Source organism: Euphorbia lathyris, chromosome 7 (assembly GCF_963576675.1).
Source record: "Euphorbia lathyris chromosome 7, ddEupLath1.1, whole genome shotgun sequence".
NCBI lineage: Eukaryota > Viridiplantae > Streptophyta > Magnoliopsida > Malpighiales > Euphorbiaceae > Euphorbia > Euphorbia lathyris.
Window position 1 is genome coordinate 61,259,185 of NC_088916.1, and position 19,315 is coordinate 61,278,499.

Here is a 19,315-nt window from a genome sequence, read left to right on the forward strand (position 1 = left end):
ATTATTGATATATATAAAGGAAAATCGGATGTTTTGTTTTTAAATAAAAGAAAAGAATTTAAAAAAAAAAATTGTGATTCGCACAGCAGCAGCATGCTGCTGTGCGAACCCAACAATTAAACTCTGTTTAATTGTTGGGGCAGCCACCAACAATTAAACAGAGTTTAATTGTTGGGTAGCCAACAATTTAATTGTTAGTTGGGCGGTAATTGCTGTCCCTGTGGCAGCGATTCCGCCCAGCGTCGCGGATGCGATCCGCGATGGGGACGAACCCGGTTTTTCGTCCCCATCATGTGTATTTTCTGCGTTTCTGAGTTTTTCAAAATATTTTGGTTGTTCAGGAAACTAAAATTAATATATATATAATTAATTAATCCACATAATTTAATCGTTGTCCATTTTAGATTGTATAGATTAAATTGACTTGTCTAATTAAAGATATTATGATACGATTAATTAGACGAACTATTTCATTGATACAAAATTAAAATTAGGAACAACGAATCAGCCCATATAAGTTTATTGATATATAATTATTATAATTAATAAAAGTATATGGTAATTATATGTGTTTTAATTTGATTTTGTAAACTGTTTTGTGCTTAATAATTATACTTGATATACTAGTTAAACACATTAAACAGTTTCGGTAAAATAGTTAAACATAATAATTTAATAATCTCTCGTCTGAAAAGTTTTGTGTTTTGGAATTGATTTTGCAAAGTTATTTGATGTTTAATTATTTGTATGGGATACGGTTGAATTAAACACGGTAAATAATTTTGGTAAAATAATTGACCACAAATAATTGATATTTTGTATAGTTATATTTTGAAAAGTCTAATTAAGTCTATGTTTGTATATTTTAATTAGAATAAAATATAAATGATACAAAATTTAATTAAAGGTTAATTTGATAGAAAAGTTAAGTAAAGGACTAAATTGATAATAAAATTAATTTAAGGGTTAATTTGATTAACTAAAATATTACATAAACAGTTTATGTAATCAACCAATTAAGTTTATTTAATTGAGTCTTTGCATGTTTGAAGTTATGGACATATTTGGACCCTCTATAATTGTTATTTAGTCTTTTGGTATTTTTGAAAATAGGACATGCGAGTCTTGCCTTATCTACTCTCCATTGTATTTCTCTTCTCACCTAAATCCCTTCAAATTAGTTGAAGTATTCTAAAGTAGTATAGAAATTAAATATTGTTGTAAATCAAGGCGCCAAAGAAAAGACGGAGAACCTGAAGGAGAAATATGCAATAGTTAGTATTTCCCTAGGGTTGACCTTTTATTCCGTTTATGGCTCGACGGAATAATTTAGATAATATATCCATAACCGCCAATGTAAATTGTATGTGTCTGATGTATGCTAAAGCAAATCAAGACTAGGTTAGATTATGAGACTTAAAATAAAATCCCTCACTAATTAAAAGTTAAGTAAATAAGCAAGTTATTAAAATCGGTTGCCCCTCCCTAATATTATAATTCATCCGGCAGTACTGGGGGCCTTTGGGTTGTTGAGCAAACTCAAGCTCGGGGTCTTATGGTAACACCTGAATTATCGAAAATCGTTTTCACGAATATGGGGTAATACTTAAATTGGGTTAGAATAATTGGATGAGCAAACTCATGTTGTTCTAACCTAATGGGCAATATGGTTGGGATTGATAAACGACACATATCAATTACTAATGTGGTTAGTAACCCAATAACCTAGAAGTCACATGTTTGATGTGATTGATTACATGAATCTACCCAATGAATGAAACTAGCTTGTTGAGCAAACTCAAGGTGAAATTTGAGGAGTTAGGATTCTAGCTCACTAAGGGATTTGTGAATATCCTTCGAATTAATATAGAGGGTTATTAATTTGGTAAAATAGTGGGAGTAATTTAAAAACATAAAAGACCAACGTATTTAAATTGTAAATGAATTAAGCAAATGAATAACATCCGTCACTCTATCTCACTCTCAAGTAAATACTCTGAATCATCATATCTAAAATGGATCTATGTAATATTTTAACCGATAACAAATTGAATAGTTCAAAATTCACCAAATATTTTGGCAAACTCAAAATTGTTTTGAGGATTCGAAATGATTGGGTATGTATTAAGATACACTGATACCCATCATCAAAATTGTTTTGAAGTTCAAAAAGATTGGGTATGTATTAAGATACGTCAATACCCAATGTCCTTGTTGATGATGCTCCTGTTAAGAGGATTGATGTTTACCGAAAGCACCAATCAGATGACAAACGTACATGATGTATCATACTTACAGTTATAGCACTAGAGCTACAAAAGCAACATGAGAACATGGATACGTATTCCATGGTTATACACTTGGAAGAGGTGTTTTGAGAAACATACTCAAATGCGGACACTATGAGATAGCGATGAATGTTTCGCTCCAAGATGCAAGAAGGTTCTTCTGTTGTGGCACTTTGTGTCAAGCTGATTGACTACATCACCAAAGCTTTCTAGTATTAGATTTGTGATGGATAATGAATTAAGTGTCGACTTAGTTCTACAATCCCTCCTAGAGATTTATTCATAAGTTCATCTCGAACTGTCAGATGAATAAACTCAGAGACCTCTCTAGAAGAGCTCTTGAATATGCTCAATTCAGTTGAGCCCAAATCTTAAGAAAGTGATGTCAGCACTTGTTATTGAGGGATCTCACGAGAGAAAGGGAAGTTTCCCAATTCTAAAGATTCCAAGAAGAACAAATGCATTAAACCCAAGTCAATGAAAGCAAGAAGGGAATGCCACCAATATGGTAAAGAAGGGAATTGGAAGAGGAACTGTAAGAAGTACTTAGACTCTCTCTAGAAGAAGGGTCATGATGGTGCTTTTACTTTTAGAACTAAAGGATAGATAATTCAACTTACTTGTGATAGTCACCTAGGCTATGTAAGCAAGAAACAGATGTCTAAGCTACATCAAGATGGGTTTATAGACTTAGTTGATTTTGAATCAATGAGCACATGTAAGTCTTGTTTAAAAGAAAGATGACAAAGACACCCTTTAGCAATAAAGGAGAATGTGTATCAGACACTCTAGGACTAGTACATTCAGATGTATCTAGTCATACGTCAACACAAGCAAGAGAAAGGTTCAGTCACTTCATTAGCTTCATAAGATTATCATACCAGATATTGATTCATCTGCTTGATGAAGCATAAGTCAAAAGCTTTTGAGAAATTTCAAATGCTTCAAAAATGAAGTAAGAAAAACAAACAAGAAAGAATATTATAGTGTTTCGATTAGATCGTCGTGGAGAATATCTTTCTAATGATTTTCTGAGTTATCTAAATTGAATATAGGATTCACTCATAATGGACTCCTCCGTATACACCACGATGTATCTGAAAGGAGAAATTGTACTTTATTAGATATAGTACGATCCATGATGAGCACAACCTCTCTTCCAAAGATGTTCTAAGGCTACGCCCTAGAAACTGCCTTGTTTACCTTAAATCGAGTATCCATAAAACCGCCAAGTTCTATTCCATTTGAATTGTTCATTGGAAAAGAAAAGAAACCCAGTTTCTCTTTCATGAGAATTTAGGGGTGATCAGCATATGTCAAATGCATAGCATCAGATTAAGTTAGACCCTGAATCTGATAAATATTTCTTCATTGGAATTCCAAAAGAAACAGTAGGATATTACTTCTATCATCCGGATGATCAAAAGTAATAGTATCCAAACACGTAGTATTTCTAGAGAAAGAGTTTCTTCTAGAAACACAAGTAGAAAGCGTGATTGAACTTGAAGAAGTTCAAGAAGAAGGATTGGCTGAAATAGCGGAAGCGATGGTGGAACCCGAATCTGTCTCACAAGATGAGACACTGGTGACACTGCTAACTCATAGGTCTGGTCGAGTTCATCAAATCCCAAAGAGATTTGGATTTCTAGTGGGAGCCGATGAAATCCCAAAGAGATTTGGATTTCTAGTGGGAGACTATGAAGGGGTTCACGTGTTAGACGATGAACCTACGACTTATGGAAGGCTCTTGTAAACCTATACATGTAAGCTAGTGGGAGCTTGGTCGTTTACTTAGTATTATACATCAACAATATTCTACTAATGGGAACGACGTAGCTATACTGCAATCGGTGAAAATTTTGGTTATTGGATAAAATTCTCCATAATAGACTTAGGAGAAGCAGCTTACATCTTAAGGATTAAGATCTATGGAGATAGATTGAGAAGACTGCTTGACCCCTCCTAGTCTAAACATGTTGACAAAGTGCTCAAAGCGTTTTGCACTAGACCTAACATCACTTTTGCTTTAAGCATGACAAAATCGATTATAGGTCAATCCGAGTGATGGTCACTGGATTGTTGTCAAGAACATTCTTAAGTACTTAAAATGACTGAAGATATGTTCCGGGTATATAGAGATGAAATTTGAAAGTTGGAGACTTTCAGATATAAGTCATCAAACAGATAAAGATGATCTTACGGAATACAAGTTTATTCTCAAAGACGTACGATTAGCTGGAATAGTTCCGAGCAGGAAATCGTGATCGAGCCAGTAAATTAAATCAAAGTATATATATATGTAGCAGCTTCGAAAGCAGCTAAAAGGAAGTTTGGAATGCAAGTTCATTAATGAACTAGGCGTGGTACCTGACATTGTTAATGAGATTAACAATAGGGCTGTTGCTCTTGCTAAGGGCCCGCAGTCTCATAATACGTCCAAACACTACCTCAGTCGTTACCATCTCTTCCGAGAGATAACAACAAGAGTAGATGTGAGAATTAAAAGAGTGCCCACCAAGGCACAATCTTATAGATCCATTTAAAAGAATGCCTTACCCCAAAAGGTTCATGATCGACATACGAACGCTTATGAGAATGTTTTTAGAAACAATTGGCTTTAGCCAAGTGGGAGAATGTTGGGGTTTATGTCCTATAGACAATTGTTTTAGGATATAAATATTAATGAATAAATTATTTATTTAATCATTTGTTTAATCAGATATATAGCATTAAAATGTAACTATATATAAAGGCATAAATCTTTCATAGAAAGTAATCCTAAGTTTATTTAAGTAGTTATAAAGTGTTCATACAAGCATGAAGTGAGACTATACTTTATAATAAGATCAATAAACTTAAAATCAACCCAAGTCAAGTAATATGTTATAAGGGTCGGCATATCACTGTTGAGACTTGCATGTAACAATGTTTTCTGTCTAGACAGAAAGCTGATCTCACAAGCTTTAGATATTTAGATATCTAGACAGTTACATGGATCCGGTGAAGGAGTTTATTAGGATTGGGACCCGACTTGAGATAATAGTATGGATTGATTTATCTAATATGTCAACTGTTCATCTCATTGGTATTAATAGGTATAACTAATCCTCAGACTCAAACATTCGTTAATTAGTGATTCTGGATTATGGAGTCTGGTACTTTGATTCTATGCGAGCACGATCCAACAGGTGAGAGCCTGAGGTGTGTGAGAGCAGGGTTGGGTATCACACAAAGTAATTGCATAATAGTTAATGTCAGATTGAGCATTCGTCACTCCCGATAAGTGGGAGATATATCCAAATGGCGGCTTGTGGTGAATTGACTGAAATCCTTGCAAGGTGATAGAGTTAAGAGTATAAATGAACATTTCACTTAACTTATCTTTCAGAGTGAATTCAACCTGTACAAGTAAAACCGGACTCTTCATTATATGTAACCTTGACACGTTCCATGGTTATAAGGAATTGACCGACAGGATATAGTTGATGAAGGATCGTATTATACTGTACCTAATACAGAAAGGTTAACGTCAGTTATCAACCTGACTTCTTAATTGCTCTGGGGGAATATCATAGGTTCTGCTAGTAACAGCTCGCGACGGTATTCCGTTATATATATGTTGGAATTAATCGTGATGAATAATTTCAAAGGATATATACGGCTAGTGGCAATAAAGAACCTAATGGGTCGCATATGGGACTTGGAATCGAAGGACGAAAATGTAATTAGTTAGACGCTATATATATGGGCCGAAATTTGTAGGTTAATTAGGGATAAATTAATTTGATTAATAATTATAATTTGATTATGGTTATGAATTAAATTAAAGGATTATCTGATAATATTAATTAGAAGTTTTTATGTGATTGAGACTCTAATTAATTATCTCTAACATTAATTAATAATAATTATCTAGATATAATTAGTTATTATTTAGATAATAGTAAAGTGTTTATTTAATTATCTAATTAGGAATCCTATTCCGAATAAGATTCCAATTATTTAATTACCTAACACAACTGAGATTAGGGTTTTGAGAAGTCCATAAATAGACTCTCTAACCCCATAATTCGGCTAACACTAAATAGAAGGGTTAGATGAATCGTTCCGCAACCGTCTCGGCTAATTACAATCTTTCTTACTCTCTCTTTGATCTCGTATCGATTTCTGTTAGAGGCAATCATTGTGATTGCTATTATTAAGGTTGATTACTGATTAGTTATCTTTTTCTGTGTTGTTTCTTTTGTTGTTCGTGATACACGGATTAAGAGTTGTGGGCACTTCGTTTGCAACCGTAGATAGTTCTTCACCGAAGGTATTACTTTCTATCCATCTTTATATGAAATAACAATTAACAAATCTTGGAAAAGGGAAATAGATAAAATAGATAAAATTTTATTATTCCGCTGCGCCTAGGCTTGTCTATTTTCATTCAGTAACATGGTGTGTCGGATTAAACAACAACAGTTCTTGCGTTTGCTTGGGATGTGTCACTGGCTTCGATGCAATTGGCTCCTTCATTCGGACCCGTATCGAAGATGCCCTTATTAATATCTCTAATAATGATATATTTGAACAAGAAAGTTTTTGAGTAAATTAGGATGTAATCTTTAAGCATGTTTACCTAATGAAAGTAATAAATCATTTTAAATAAATTTAATCGTTAATTTGCCAATTAGTTTTTAGGACGTTCAAAGACAGTAGCGTATTAAACCTAAAAGCAATTCACCAATCATATAATATAGAAGGCTAATTTAATTCTACTCTTATTTGACATTAAATTAGGGTGTTGTTATACTTAGCCACAAATTCTCATCCCTAGCCCCGTGAAAGGACGAAAATGCCCTTTCATTGGTTTTGGGTGGGAAAAACCTCTTTTTTTTGCCTTCCTGACACACGGGCGTGTGGCTATCACACCTCACCATGTGGTCGGGCGTGATAGCCACACGCCTCACCTTATGGACGGGCGTGTAGCTATCACGCCAGGCCACACGGTGTGGCCATCACGTCCGACCACACGGTGAGGCGTGATAGCCACACGCCCGACCTCACGGTGGGGCGTAATAGCCACACGCCCGCATGTCGGGATGGCAAAAAAAATTAGTCCGCTTCAATTAAACCTGTAAATTCCTGTTACGTGTTCAAACTACACAATTTTAATTAAAACCTGTAAATAACATACAATTTTAATTAAAACTCGTAACAATAATATAAGTTCATGAATAAATATTAACTAAAATTAACAAAATAAAAATTTAGTTAGACAAAATAAAATTTACAACAACTAAACTTAAACAAATTAAATTTACAGTATAAAAGTTTAGTTAAACTACATTAAACAAATTAAAAATAACAAACATTTAATTAAATTCAAATAAATTAAAAAAAATTGTCCATACGCCACACGGGCGTATGGGCATCACGCCGTCACCATTGTGAGGTCGTATGAACATCACTCCGCACCACAGGTGACGACGTATGAATATCACGCCGTCACCTGTGGTGAGGCGTGAGGCTATCACGCCTTCACCTGTGGTGCGGCGTGATGTTCATACGCCGTACCAGAGGTGACGGCGTGATCTCCACACGTCCCATGTCCCGATTCCGATTTTGAATAACAGCAAAATCCGATGTAAAAAACGTCCAAAAAACATCAAAATCAAACGGAAATACGTATCATAGGTCCCTTTCCTTTACCGATTCATGCTTTTATTGATAAATTAGTCCGGATTAGATTAAAGAGAGTTTAGGTTGTTTGAGAGGATTTGAGAATTCTAAAAATTGTCTAAAAGGTATTTCGGTCTTTTCACGAGTCTAGGGGTGGGAATTTGAGGCAGGGTATAGTAATTCCCTTAAATTATTGTAGTAGTAGTGCAAGAATTTAATAATATGACTGAACAGATTTCTTATATATATATATATATAGACATTTATATGAAAACTGAAATTGACATTTGTAATCCTACTATTGAAAAAACAATTTGAAAAAGCTACTATAATCGATCAAAAATTTCAAAAGCTACTATAGACTTTGGATTTGGCTTCTCCTACTATTGCTCACCATATCCTCTGGTTTCAGCGTTGCTATTCTTTCCTCCTCCAATTCTCCCGTCAGAATCTTTCTCCGAAAATCTGGATTTGTTGGGTTTTTCAACTGATATAGCAGTGGCCTGTATTTGTTATTTGCAATCCCCCAATTCTGATACAATGTAGACTCGACCGCCGTCGCAACTCCAATTGGATCGCACGAACTCAATTGCTTCCCATCTCTTTCTTCTTTGAATACCAAATTCAAACCCTCAAAAATTTGTTGCCTCATGTTGTTGCGGAAAGAATCAACATCAAGTTGCTTTGGAGGAGGCTGAGGCTGCTTCAAGTTAGTCGCCTTATGTTTCTGTAGAAGTTTAGTGAGGAGTTTCTTCTTTGGAGGAGGATGCGAAACAACTTTCCCTGTCTTCGCCTTTGGATTCTGATTAGCGATATTAGGGTTTTGAAGGTCTGATCGGCTATACAGTTGGCATTTCCATTTTGTCAAAACACGATCAGCACAATCTCTAATCGCTTTGAATCGAGAGAATCGACCATGCGGCCGATGTTGGTGGTGCTGATCAATTTGTTGGTAACTGGAATATGGTAAAGCTTTGAAAGCTTTGAGAGTGCTTTGACATAAATGCCAAAACGCATATTTTGTCACAAGTTGCTTATAACTTGTTTGGATAGCCATAGAGTTAGAGGTATTGGAATCTCAATTCCGACTATCCATGCTTTCATATGCACAACTGGTTAATACTGTTAATCTGATGGGATTTTTAAAGTGAGTGATTTATTTTCGTCATTCATGTGTTCAATTCCCTAAGGAAGAATGCAATTACTAGCAGTAGTAACTATAAACCTCTAGGTGTACCTCATTGCCAAACAGTGTGGTAAAGTTATGATTGCATGGCTGGTTTGATTTCCAAGTATTGTGATTTCTAAATGCTGCGGTTAAGACTTTATTTAGATAGCATTCAATTGATAATTGCAATCAGAAAGCATGTTAGAATTTTGCTTGACATGGTGTGGCAAAAAGACGTGGCTTCTCACAGTACTGTATGTGAACCATCTAGAAAAAGGTTCTAATTCAAGAAGCTGGTAGAGAAATTATGTAAGCTTACTCCTTTAGGCTCCATCAGTTGCTTTTTTCTTTTATGTTATGTTTTCCTGTCATGCATGCCTAGAGACCTGTCTTTTCTGCACCATTATAACCTTGTCTTATAGGTTTGGTTTGCTTAATTCGTATTGCTATCAAGATGTCATACATGCTTAGTACATTGTTGTTTTTGTGCAATGAAATTGAATGAGTCCAGATACTACTTTTTCTTATCCAGTCTTGAGGATAGACGTTTCACCATAACAATGGTACCCAAATAGATTGAGGACCCAATATTATTTCGAGGGTTCAGGCTTTCCTTGTTCAAACTCAGCAGGAAACCACTTTTTAAGCTCTACTTCCGGATAAATTGCATGCATAGCCGTCTGAACTTCAAAATCGGATATTGTGGCTCCTGAACTTTGCAGTTTACTAATATATTGACCATTTTACCGTTCATCAAGATGACCACTCGAATAGCATGTAACTTTCCATTCTAGAGCTGATGGAAATTATATTCTAAGCAACTTTCATTCTTGACTTTTCTGATTTTGAGGTCAGTTAGTTGTTGTTTGGTTAGAAGAGAAAATGTACTTATTTAGAGAGACTAGGCTCAGAAAACGGTGATTTGGAAATCGAAAACCGTGATTTCATGAGAAATGTGGTTCTAAACAACTATATTTCTTGAATTTTTCCATTTTGAGGTGATCATCGGTCATTGTGACTTGGTCAACGGTAAAAAGGGATAGTATGTTAGAAGCACAAACTTGAGAGGCCATGGGTATATTTTACCCTTTACTTCCAAATATTTCTGCAAGATGACTACCAATTCCAAAATTTTCATTTGTAAATACACATAGGAGAGCTGATTATGCAAATGCACTACCCTGTGACAACAAAATGGTACGGTACATGTTGCTGCATTACACTGAGAAGGCAAAAATTGCACATAGGACTCAAATTTCTCAACGATGACATTGAAAACTGTTGGTCCCTTGTAAGGTTGCAAATATAGTTCCAAGGGGGGGTTAGGAACTATTTTACCTTTTTTAAAAATAATTTGGGCAGATTTCTTTTCTTTAAGAAAAGTTTATAAAACAGCGGCACTTAACACTCAGCAAGACACTGGCTTAGTCAACTAGTGACTAGGACAGCTTCGTTGCTTAGGTCAGGAAATAGCACTTAGAGTCTATTCCTGAACCTGCTCGTTTGTAGCGCACAACTCAGCTTGACCTCTTTTACTTGGTCAGTTTTAGTTTGTTTTAAGCATGCAATATGAATAAGGAGTTAAGGTTTAGAAATACTTCACTCAGCAGATTTATCCAGGTTCGGCTTCTTCTAAGCCTACGTCCTGTCCCCGGAACACCTCCGAGATTTCAAATCCTCTACTGAGCTCTTTAAAGGTAGAGCCTCAAACCTTTTATAATATCAGCAATTGAGTATGACAAGAGTACCTTCCTCTATACTTCTACTCAATCCTAATAACCTTTTACAATATCAGCAATTGAGTATGACAAGAGTACCTTCCTCTATACTTCTACTCAATCCTAATCTCTCCTTTTACAATATCAGCAATTGAGTATGACAAGAGTACCTTCCTCTATACTTCTACTCAATCCTAATAACCTTTTACAATATCAGCAATTGAGTATGACAAGAGTACCTTCCTCTATACTTCTACTCAATCCTAATCTCTCCGCTGAGTACTTAAAACCGAGTACTCAGCCTCTCCTTTCTACTTCTAGAAATGATGAAGATTTTGTCCTAAACAACAATTGCTAGAACACCTTAGATGATTGAACAACAATCACTCTAGACTTTTACACAAATGAATAGACTTTGTAGTGTAAGAATTTTTCTTTGCTTTTGATGGAGAACTTTTGTATACGTTTGGTCAGCGTAGCGACTCTTGCTCAAAGTTCTCTAAAGAATGTGGATTCTGAATGCTCTATTTATAGAGAGCTATGAGAGCTTCTGGTTATTTCGAATTTCGAAATAACCGTTGGAGGGAAACGGCTACAAGTCGCTTTCACTCAGTCTGTTCAGCAGTTCTCCTAGCCAATTAGATTCCAGCATCTTCTGTTCTTCGGTCAGTGTGGCAGTATGTTCCTCCAAATCGGGTAATGTCAAACAGACAGCTTTCTGCGTCTTCTGTTCTTTACCAATAGAGGAAATACTTGGTCTGGAAGTTGCTTTGTAGTCAGCGGCTGTCTTGTACGCTTTGTCGAGACAGCTCAGCAGCTTCATACCGAAGTTGTCTACGTGGATCTTCTCGATCCTTCTTTGCTCAGCATGGGGTTCATTACTTCGACGGCAGCGTTTTGGAGATACGTGGGCTGAGTGATCTTGGGCTTGCTTGACTTGGGCCTTAACTTCCATATAGGGCTTGGGCCTTATGATCTTTATGTCTTATAATAAATTATAAACTCAACATTGAACAAACACATTAGTAACACTAGATCAAAGCATTTAAACTTAGTGTGTTATAGAATATTTACTTTCACTTAATTAATTTTGTCAAATCAAAATCCTGTGGAAAGGTGTTTCAACAAACTCCCCCATTTTGATGTTGGCAAAACTAATCAGCAAGGAACTCAGCGTTGAGCTCCCCCATGATACTTGACCTTTTTGATTAAGTGAACTGCCCCGTCAGGGCTGAGCTACTGACTTAGTTTTATTCTAAACATTCTAGGGTTTAATTGAATAAGTCTAAGGACAGTTTTCAGATATATGTCAGCTTATGGGACATATTCTAGTTTACTCAGTATTCAGCGGAAGTAATGTATAGTGACAGAGCGCTGGGTAAATTATTTGTTCAATGGTTTATATTTGACAAGTTCAAACATTTATACGCAGCATGCATTCAGATAGTTAAATAGTAATGCAAGTATTCCAAAAGTAACAGAAGTTAGGCATATAAAATTTTTGCAAGCAAGAATAAGGACAAGGCAAATAAGAAAATTCTTCTTCCTAACTTCTATCTTCTAACTCTCTAGTTTCTAACTTTGAGTTCCTCTAACTCTCTAGTTTCTAACTTAGAGTTCCTTCTCCTTAGTTGCCACTTTTCTCCCCCGTTTTGCCAGCATCAGCAGTAGGCAAATTTACGGTAGGGGCAGGAGAATTGGCCTGATCCTGCAGCACACGTATTTGACCCTCCAAGGAATTCATGTGACTGACCATAGTCAGCATGAGTTCGGTCATTTTGGTCAGTTGAGCATGTGGTGGTGGCTGCGGCTGGACAGAGGAGAAGTGATTGATCAATTCATGGATTTCCCACAGAATATGGTGAGTGACAGGTGGATGAGAGGACTGAGCAGGAGTTGATGGAGTAGGTGCTTGTCCTTGAAGCAGAGTGCTTGCTGAGGCGATGACACGCCGACCTGACTCAGTGGCACCAAGGTGTGCATATTTGGCAGAAGTGGGTTCACACTGAGGGCCTTGTGTAGTGACAGGACTACGAGGCGTGTTGACCTCAGTTGTTGAGTTGCTTTGAGCTTGAGGTGGGAGTGGAGCTTCTTTTGGACTTACAGGGGTCTTGGCTTGTTTCTCTACGGGAGGAACAGAGGCTTGATTTTGTGGAGACCCCTTTTGAGCAACATGGCCCTCAAGAACAAGTTCTTCAGCTGTTCGCATCTTCTTCTCAGCTGACTCAGCTAGGTCTTGATCAGCTTTCCTCTTGTTGCTTTCTATGAGCCTTATCTTTCTCGGGACAGTATGAATATCCTTCGAGCATGCTCCCTTTTTCTTCTTCTTCTCAGCTTCAGCAACCTCAGATGGCACAGTGGACGGATTCTCAGTTGGAGGTTCATTGATTGGTTCTGTACCCTCAGCAGTGTGAGCGGCTTCAGCCATAACATCATCTATAATGGCATCTAGGTTAGCCAGATTTTCCATTTCTCCAATGGGTTGCTCATCCTCAGCCATAGGATCCTCCTCCTCAGAGGTTTCATTCTCATCATACCCTTTCAGGGGTTGGCTGTGTGATAGTCCATTCAGCAGACGTGCTGTGATAGCAGTTCCTGTTGAACTTATTTCATCAACAGTCTCTATGCTCTTGTCTTGTATTATCCTGGTGATGAGAGAACCTAAACGGAGCTTCCTTCCGCTTCTTTGGAAAGCCCCGACCAAAAATACAGGCATGTTGAAAGGAGTGCTGGTCAGCATATGCCAGATGAAACATTGTTCAAAATTAGAGGCAGATGAGGGAGAGATGAGTTTAGGGAAGATAAAGTTGGTCAGCAAGAAGTGGGCCATCTTCTGATTTTTGCCCATGTAGGTGCTGGGTACTTCTCCCTTGTAGTTTCTGGGTTTACAGAACCCCTTCATCTTTTCTGCGATGGCTTTTGGTATCGGCTCCTTTGTGGTTCTGAACTGGATCCCTGTATTTGGTATCTCTAGCAATGTAGCTAGATATTCAGGGGTTATCACTATCTTTTGACCCTTGACTGTGGTCTCCAGATAGTCAGAGTCATCTGCATCAACATGCAGGTTGGAGTAGAACTCTCTTACCATTGTAGGATAGGTTTGCCCGGACAGAGAGAAGAGACCTGTCCATTTGTTGTTTTTGATCCATTCACAGAATGGAGTCTCTGAAGAGATGAAGTCAGGGTGGAAGAATCGACTTCTTAATACCTCTTGATTCTTAGCCCAAGAGTGTACTTTAATCATTTTTCTCATTAGGCTAGTTGAAGGACCAGCCTGGTCAGAGGATTTGAGAGTTGGAGAGAAATAACTTTCGTTGTAAGACATTTTTGAAGTTTTGAAGCTCTTTGGAAAATTTTAGAAGCTTTCTTAGGGTTCAATGTATATGTGACGAGGGTAGTGGGTTAGTATTTACTATTTATAGATTTTATGGTTTAGGGTTCCGTTTGAATTTTATCCAGTTTTGCTCTGGGTTGTCCAATCGCCAGAAACCCTGACACTTATGACACTATTAAGACGTTATTCGGCGCATGCGTAGTACATGTGTCACCTCGCGTGTAGTGACATTAAATGCTAATAAGTGCTTCTACTTAGCGTTTGTTGATATAAACGTTTCATATTCTGAGTAGTCAGTACATTCTTTAGGAATGGCTTTAAGTTCAAGTTCGAAGCTAATTTACTCAGTGTGCAAGATTACTCAGTATTGTATATTTAGTCAGTTTCAAGAGATACTCAGCAAACAATAAATCATTCAGCATGTAATTCACTCAGCATTCAATATTCATTTAGCACAGGAATTTACTGAAGAGGATTAAACATACCAATTGCTTCTCTCAGTATGCTGAATTGCTCTCGTGCTAGAGGCTTTGTAAAGATATCAGCAAGCTGCTCGTCTGTTGGCACATAAGTCAGCTTGATTTCTTTCTTGAGTACATGGTCTCTGATGAAGTGATGTCTTATGCTGACATGTTTCATCCTGCTGTGTTGAACTGGGTTCTTTGAGAGGTCAATTGCACTCTTGTTGTCGCATTTGACTTCAATTGTCTTTGTTTGAACACCATAATCTTCAAGCTGTTGCTTAATCCAAAGGACTTGAGCAACACAGCTTCCAGCAACAATGTACTCAGCTTCAGTTGTGGACAGGGCTACTGACGCCTGCTTCTTGCTGAACCAAGATACAAGACAGCTTCCTAGGAATTGGCATCCTCCAGAGGTGCTTTTTCTTTCCAGCTTATCTCGTCCATAGTCAGCGTCAGTGTATCCAATGAGTGTAAAGTCATGAGTGTTTGGATACCACAGACCTGCATTTACTGAGCTTTGCAAATATCTAAGGATCCTTTTTACAACTATGTAATGGGATTCCTTAGGGTTAGCTTGATATCTAGCACAATAACATACTGAGAACTGAATGTCCGGTCTACTTGCTGTTAAGTAAAGTAAAGAGCCAATCATACCTCGGTATAACTTGCTGTCTACTGACTTACCATTTTCATGAGCGCAGAGGACAGTGTCAGTGCCCATAGGAGTGGATATTGGCTTACAATGTTCTAGTTCATATTTCTTCAATATCTCCTTGGCATATTTAGCTTGACTTATGAATATGCCATTCTTTCCTTGCTTAATTTGAAGTCCGAGGAAGAAGTTGAGTTCTCCCATCATTGACATTTCGAATTCAGTCTGCATTTGTTTGCTAAATTCATTGCACATAGATTCATTAGTAGCACCAAATATAATATCATCTACATATATTTGAGCCAGCAGGGTATCTTTACCCTTTCTCTTAATGAATAAGGTTGTATCAGCTTGACCCCTGACGTAACCTCTAGTCAGTAAAAAGTTGGTCAGCCTCTCATACCAAGCATGTGGTGCTTGCTTGAGTCCATACAGAGCCTTTTTGAGTTTGTAAACGTGGTTTGGGAACCTAGAATCCTCAAACCCTGGAGGCTGATTTACATAGACCTCCTCGTCTATTACTCCATTAAGAAAGGCACTTTTGACATCCATTTGAAACAGTTTAAAGTTCATGTAAGATGCATATGCACATAAAATCCTAATAGCTTCTAGCCTTCCCACTGGGGTAAAGGTCTCACCGTAGTCTATACCTTCTTACTGACTGTAGCCCTGAGCTACAAGTCTTGCCTTGTTTCTGACTACGTTTCCTTGCTCATCTAGCTTGTTCCTGAAGACCCATCTCGTTCCAATGGTCTTTTGGCTCCTAGGATGTGGCACTAGTTCCCATACATTATTTCTCCTGAACTGATTGAGTTCCTCTTGCATGGCATTCATCCAGAATTCGTCATCCTCAGCTTCGGCAAAGTTCTTCGGCTCAAGTACTGAGACAAAAGCTACATTGCCGAGATACTTCCTTAGTTGATTTCTTGTCATCAGCGTATTTCCAGCTGAGTCAAGAATTGCATTTTCTGAGTGCCCTCTTGGGACTCTTATCTCCTTTGGTAGACTTGTGTCTTGTTCTATCTGTGTTTCAACATTCTCTGCAGAAGTAGATAGGTCAGTGAAAGTAATTTTAGGTTCACTCTTACTCTTGGTCAGCCGTTTTATGAAGGACTCAGTAGCTGGTTCTTGATCAGCAGGTGCTGAGTTTGGTTCATCTTCTGTCAGCGGCTGGTATCTTCCTGCAGGGTTAGTTTCATCGAATTGCACATGTATAGATTCTTCTAATACTTGAGTTTTCTTATTAAAAACTCTGTATGCTTTACTGTTTGTTGAGTAGCCTAGAAAGATAGCTTCATCAGCTTTTGAATCAAATTTGGCTAAGCTATCTTTGGTATTTAAAATAAAACACCTACAGCCAAAGGCACGAAAGTATCCAATGTTGGGCTTTCGTCCTTTCCAAAGTTCATATGGGGTTTTCTTAAGTATAGGTCTAACTAAAGCCCTATTCAGAATATAGCATGCTGTGTTGACAGCTTCTCCCCAAAAATACTTTGGAAGCCTATGCTCATCCAGCATTGTCCTGGCAATCTCAACCAGAGTTCTGTTCTTCCTTTCAACAACCCTATTTTGCTGAGGCGTTCTAGGAGCAGAGAAATTGTGGTCAATGCCGCTGGCTTCACAGAATTCAACAAACTTCTGGTTCTTGAATTCTCCACCATTATCACTACGGATATGAGCTAATTTTAGGTCTTTCTCATTTTCAATTTTTCTAACCAAGTTTGAAAATGTCTCAAAGGTCTCATCCTTACTGGTCAGCAGGATAACCCATGTGTACCGAGAGAAATCATCTACAATAACCAAGGAAAACCTTCTTCCACCCAGACTCAGCGGCTGGACTGGACCAAAGAGATCCAAGTGTAGCATTTCTAACGGACGCTTAGTTGAGACAATGTTTTTACTTTGTAAAGATTGCTTGGTTTGTTTTCCAGCTTGGCAGGCATGGCATAATTGATCTTTTTGAAATTTAAGTTCAGGCAGTCCCTCAAACAATTGCTTTCTTGCTAATTTGGCCAGGAGGTCCATGCTTACATGACCAAGTCTCCTGTGCCATAGCCAGGAATTTTCTTCCTTTGTGACTAAGCATACAGTTTTTGAAAACTTCTTTTCGAGGTTTAGCATAAATACATTGTCTATCCGAGGGGCAGTTAAGATTAACTCATTAGTTTTACCCTCGTATATTTTACATCCAGTAGCATCAAATATAACTTTTCTCCCATTGTCACATAGCTGAGCTACGCTGAGTAAGTTATATTTGAGTCCGCTGACTAGGGAGACAGATTCAATAGTAGGGTTACCTCCGACGGTTCCCGAGCCTACTATCTTACCCTTCTTGTTGTCTCCAAAACTTACACTCCCTCCTCGTTTACGTTCAAACGTGATGAACTGAGTTTCATCACCCGTCATATGCCTTGAGTATGCGCTGTCAATATACCACATCTTTGACTTCTCGGCACACCTCAGGCTTACCTGCATTGTAACTAGTTACTTTTAGGTACCCAACTCTTTTTGGGTCCTAACTTGTTAGGTGCAACAGGTATAGCATCATATTTTATTTTATGGCGGCATACATGGATAGTATGGCCATTCTTTCCACAGAAGTCACAACTGACCTTCTGTTTAGGATTTCTTACTGACTTGTCAGCACCCCGGTGCTGAGCGTGCCAGCACACTTTAGTAGTGTGTCCTAACTTCCCACAAAAATCACATTGGACTTTTCACTGGGGATTTCTTCTCTGCTGAGTACCTTGGTACTGAGTTCTCAGCGGAAAATTGTTTTTGTTTGGAACCTTTAATTGGTTCTGAATGGTTGTGACATCCTTCCTCAGTTTCTTTGAAACTGACTGGACTTCAGAGACAGACTCATGAATGATTTTCATATTTTCATGCAAAACTGAGTTGTCTTGAAGAAGGTATCTGAGGTCACTCAGTTTGACCTCTTCTACTTCATCACAGCGCCGGCTGAGTGCTTTAATCTTCCTATTACACTTTTTAACAAGTGTATAGAGATCACTCAGGGCGTTACCCATTTCATTTCTGAGTTAAGAGAGTGAGATTACCTCATTAGATTGCTCTTCATTATCTGACTCATCAGATTGGTCAGCATGCTCAGAAATGCATGGCTCAGCAAGTTCGTCAGCCATAAAGCATATCTTCGCTGACTCGGTGGCCTCAGTTTCCGTTGATGAAGATTCATCACTGTCACTCCAAGTAGCCACCATTGCCATCTTCCCGCTTTTCTTGTCTTTCCTCAGCGTGGGGCAGTTTGACTTAATATGGCCATCTTGGTGGCACTCAAAGCAGGTAATGGGCTTTGAGCTGTCCTTTCTGTATTTGCTGTCGCTTGAGTCAGCCTTATACTTATCAAACTTTTTGTAAGGCTTTTTGGAATATTTGTCGTTTTTCCTGAACAGCCTCTTCATCTTTCTTGTAAACATAGCCATCTCCTCATCATCAGTTGAACTCCCATCAGTGGAGTCAGCCTTCATGACAAGTGACTTCTGCTTCTTGTCATCAGATTTTTCTTTCACCTCAAAGTTCTTCATTGATATCTCATGGGTCAGCAATGAACCGATGAGTTCGTCATATTTGTAGGTGGTTAGATCCTGAGCTTCCTCAACTGCTGTCTTCTTTGCTTGCCAGTCTTTTGGAAGACTCCTGAGTACCTTTTTGACTTGTTCTTCCTCAGTGAAGATTTTCCCAAGTCTCTTGAGCTCATTAATGATGTTGGTGAACCTTGCGTTCATGTCTGAAATGCCCTCATCATTGTTCATCTCGAACAGCTCGTACAGTCTCATCTGCTGATTCACCTTGGATTCTTTTACTTTGTTTGTTCCCTCGTAGGTGACTTCCAGCTTTTTCCAGATCTCTTGTGCCGACTCACAACCTGAGATTTTGTTATATTCTGCAGCATCGAGCGCACAGTGAAGCATATTAATAGCCGAAGCATGGTTTTGAAGCTTCTTAAGATCATCCTTTGTCCATTCAACCTCAGCTTTAACAACTGACTGGTCATCAACAACTT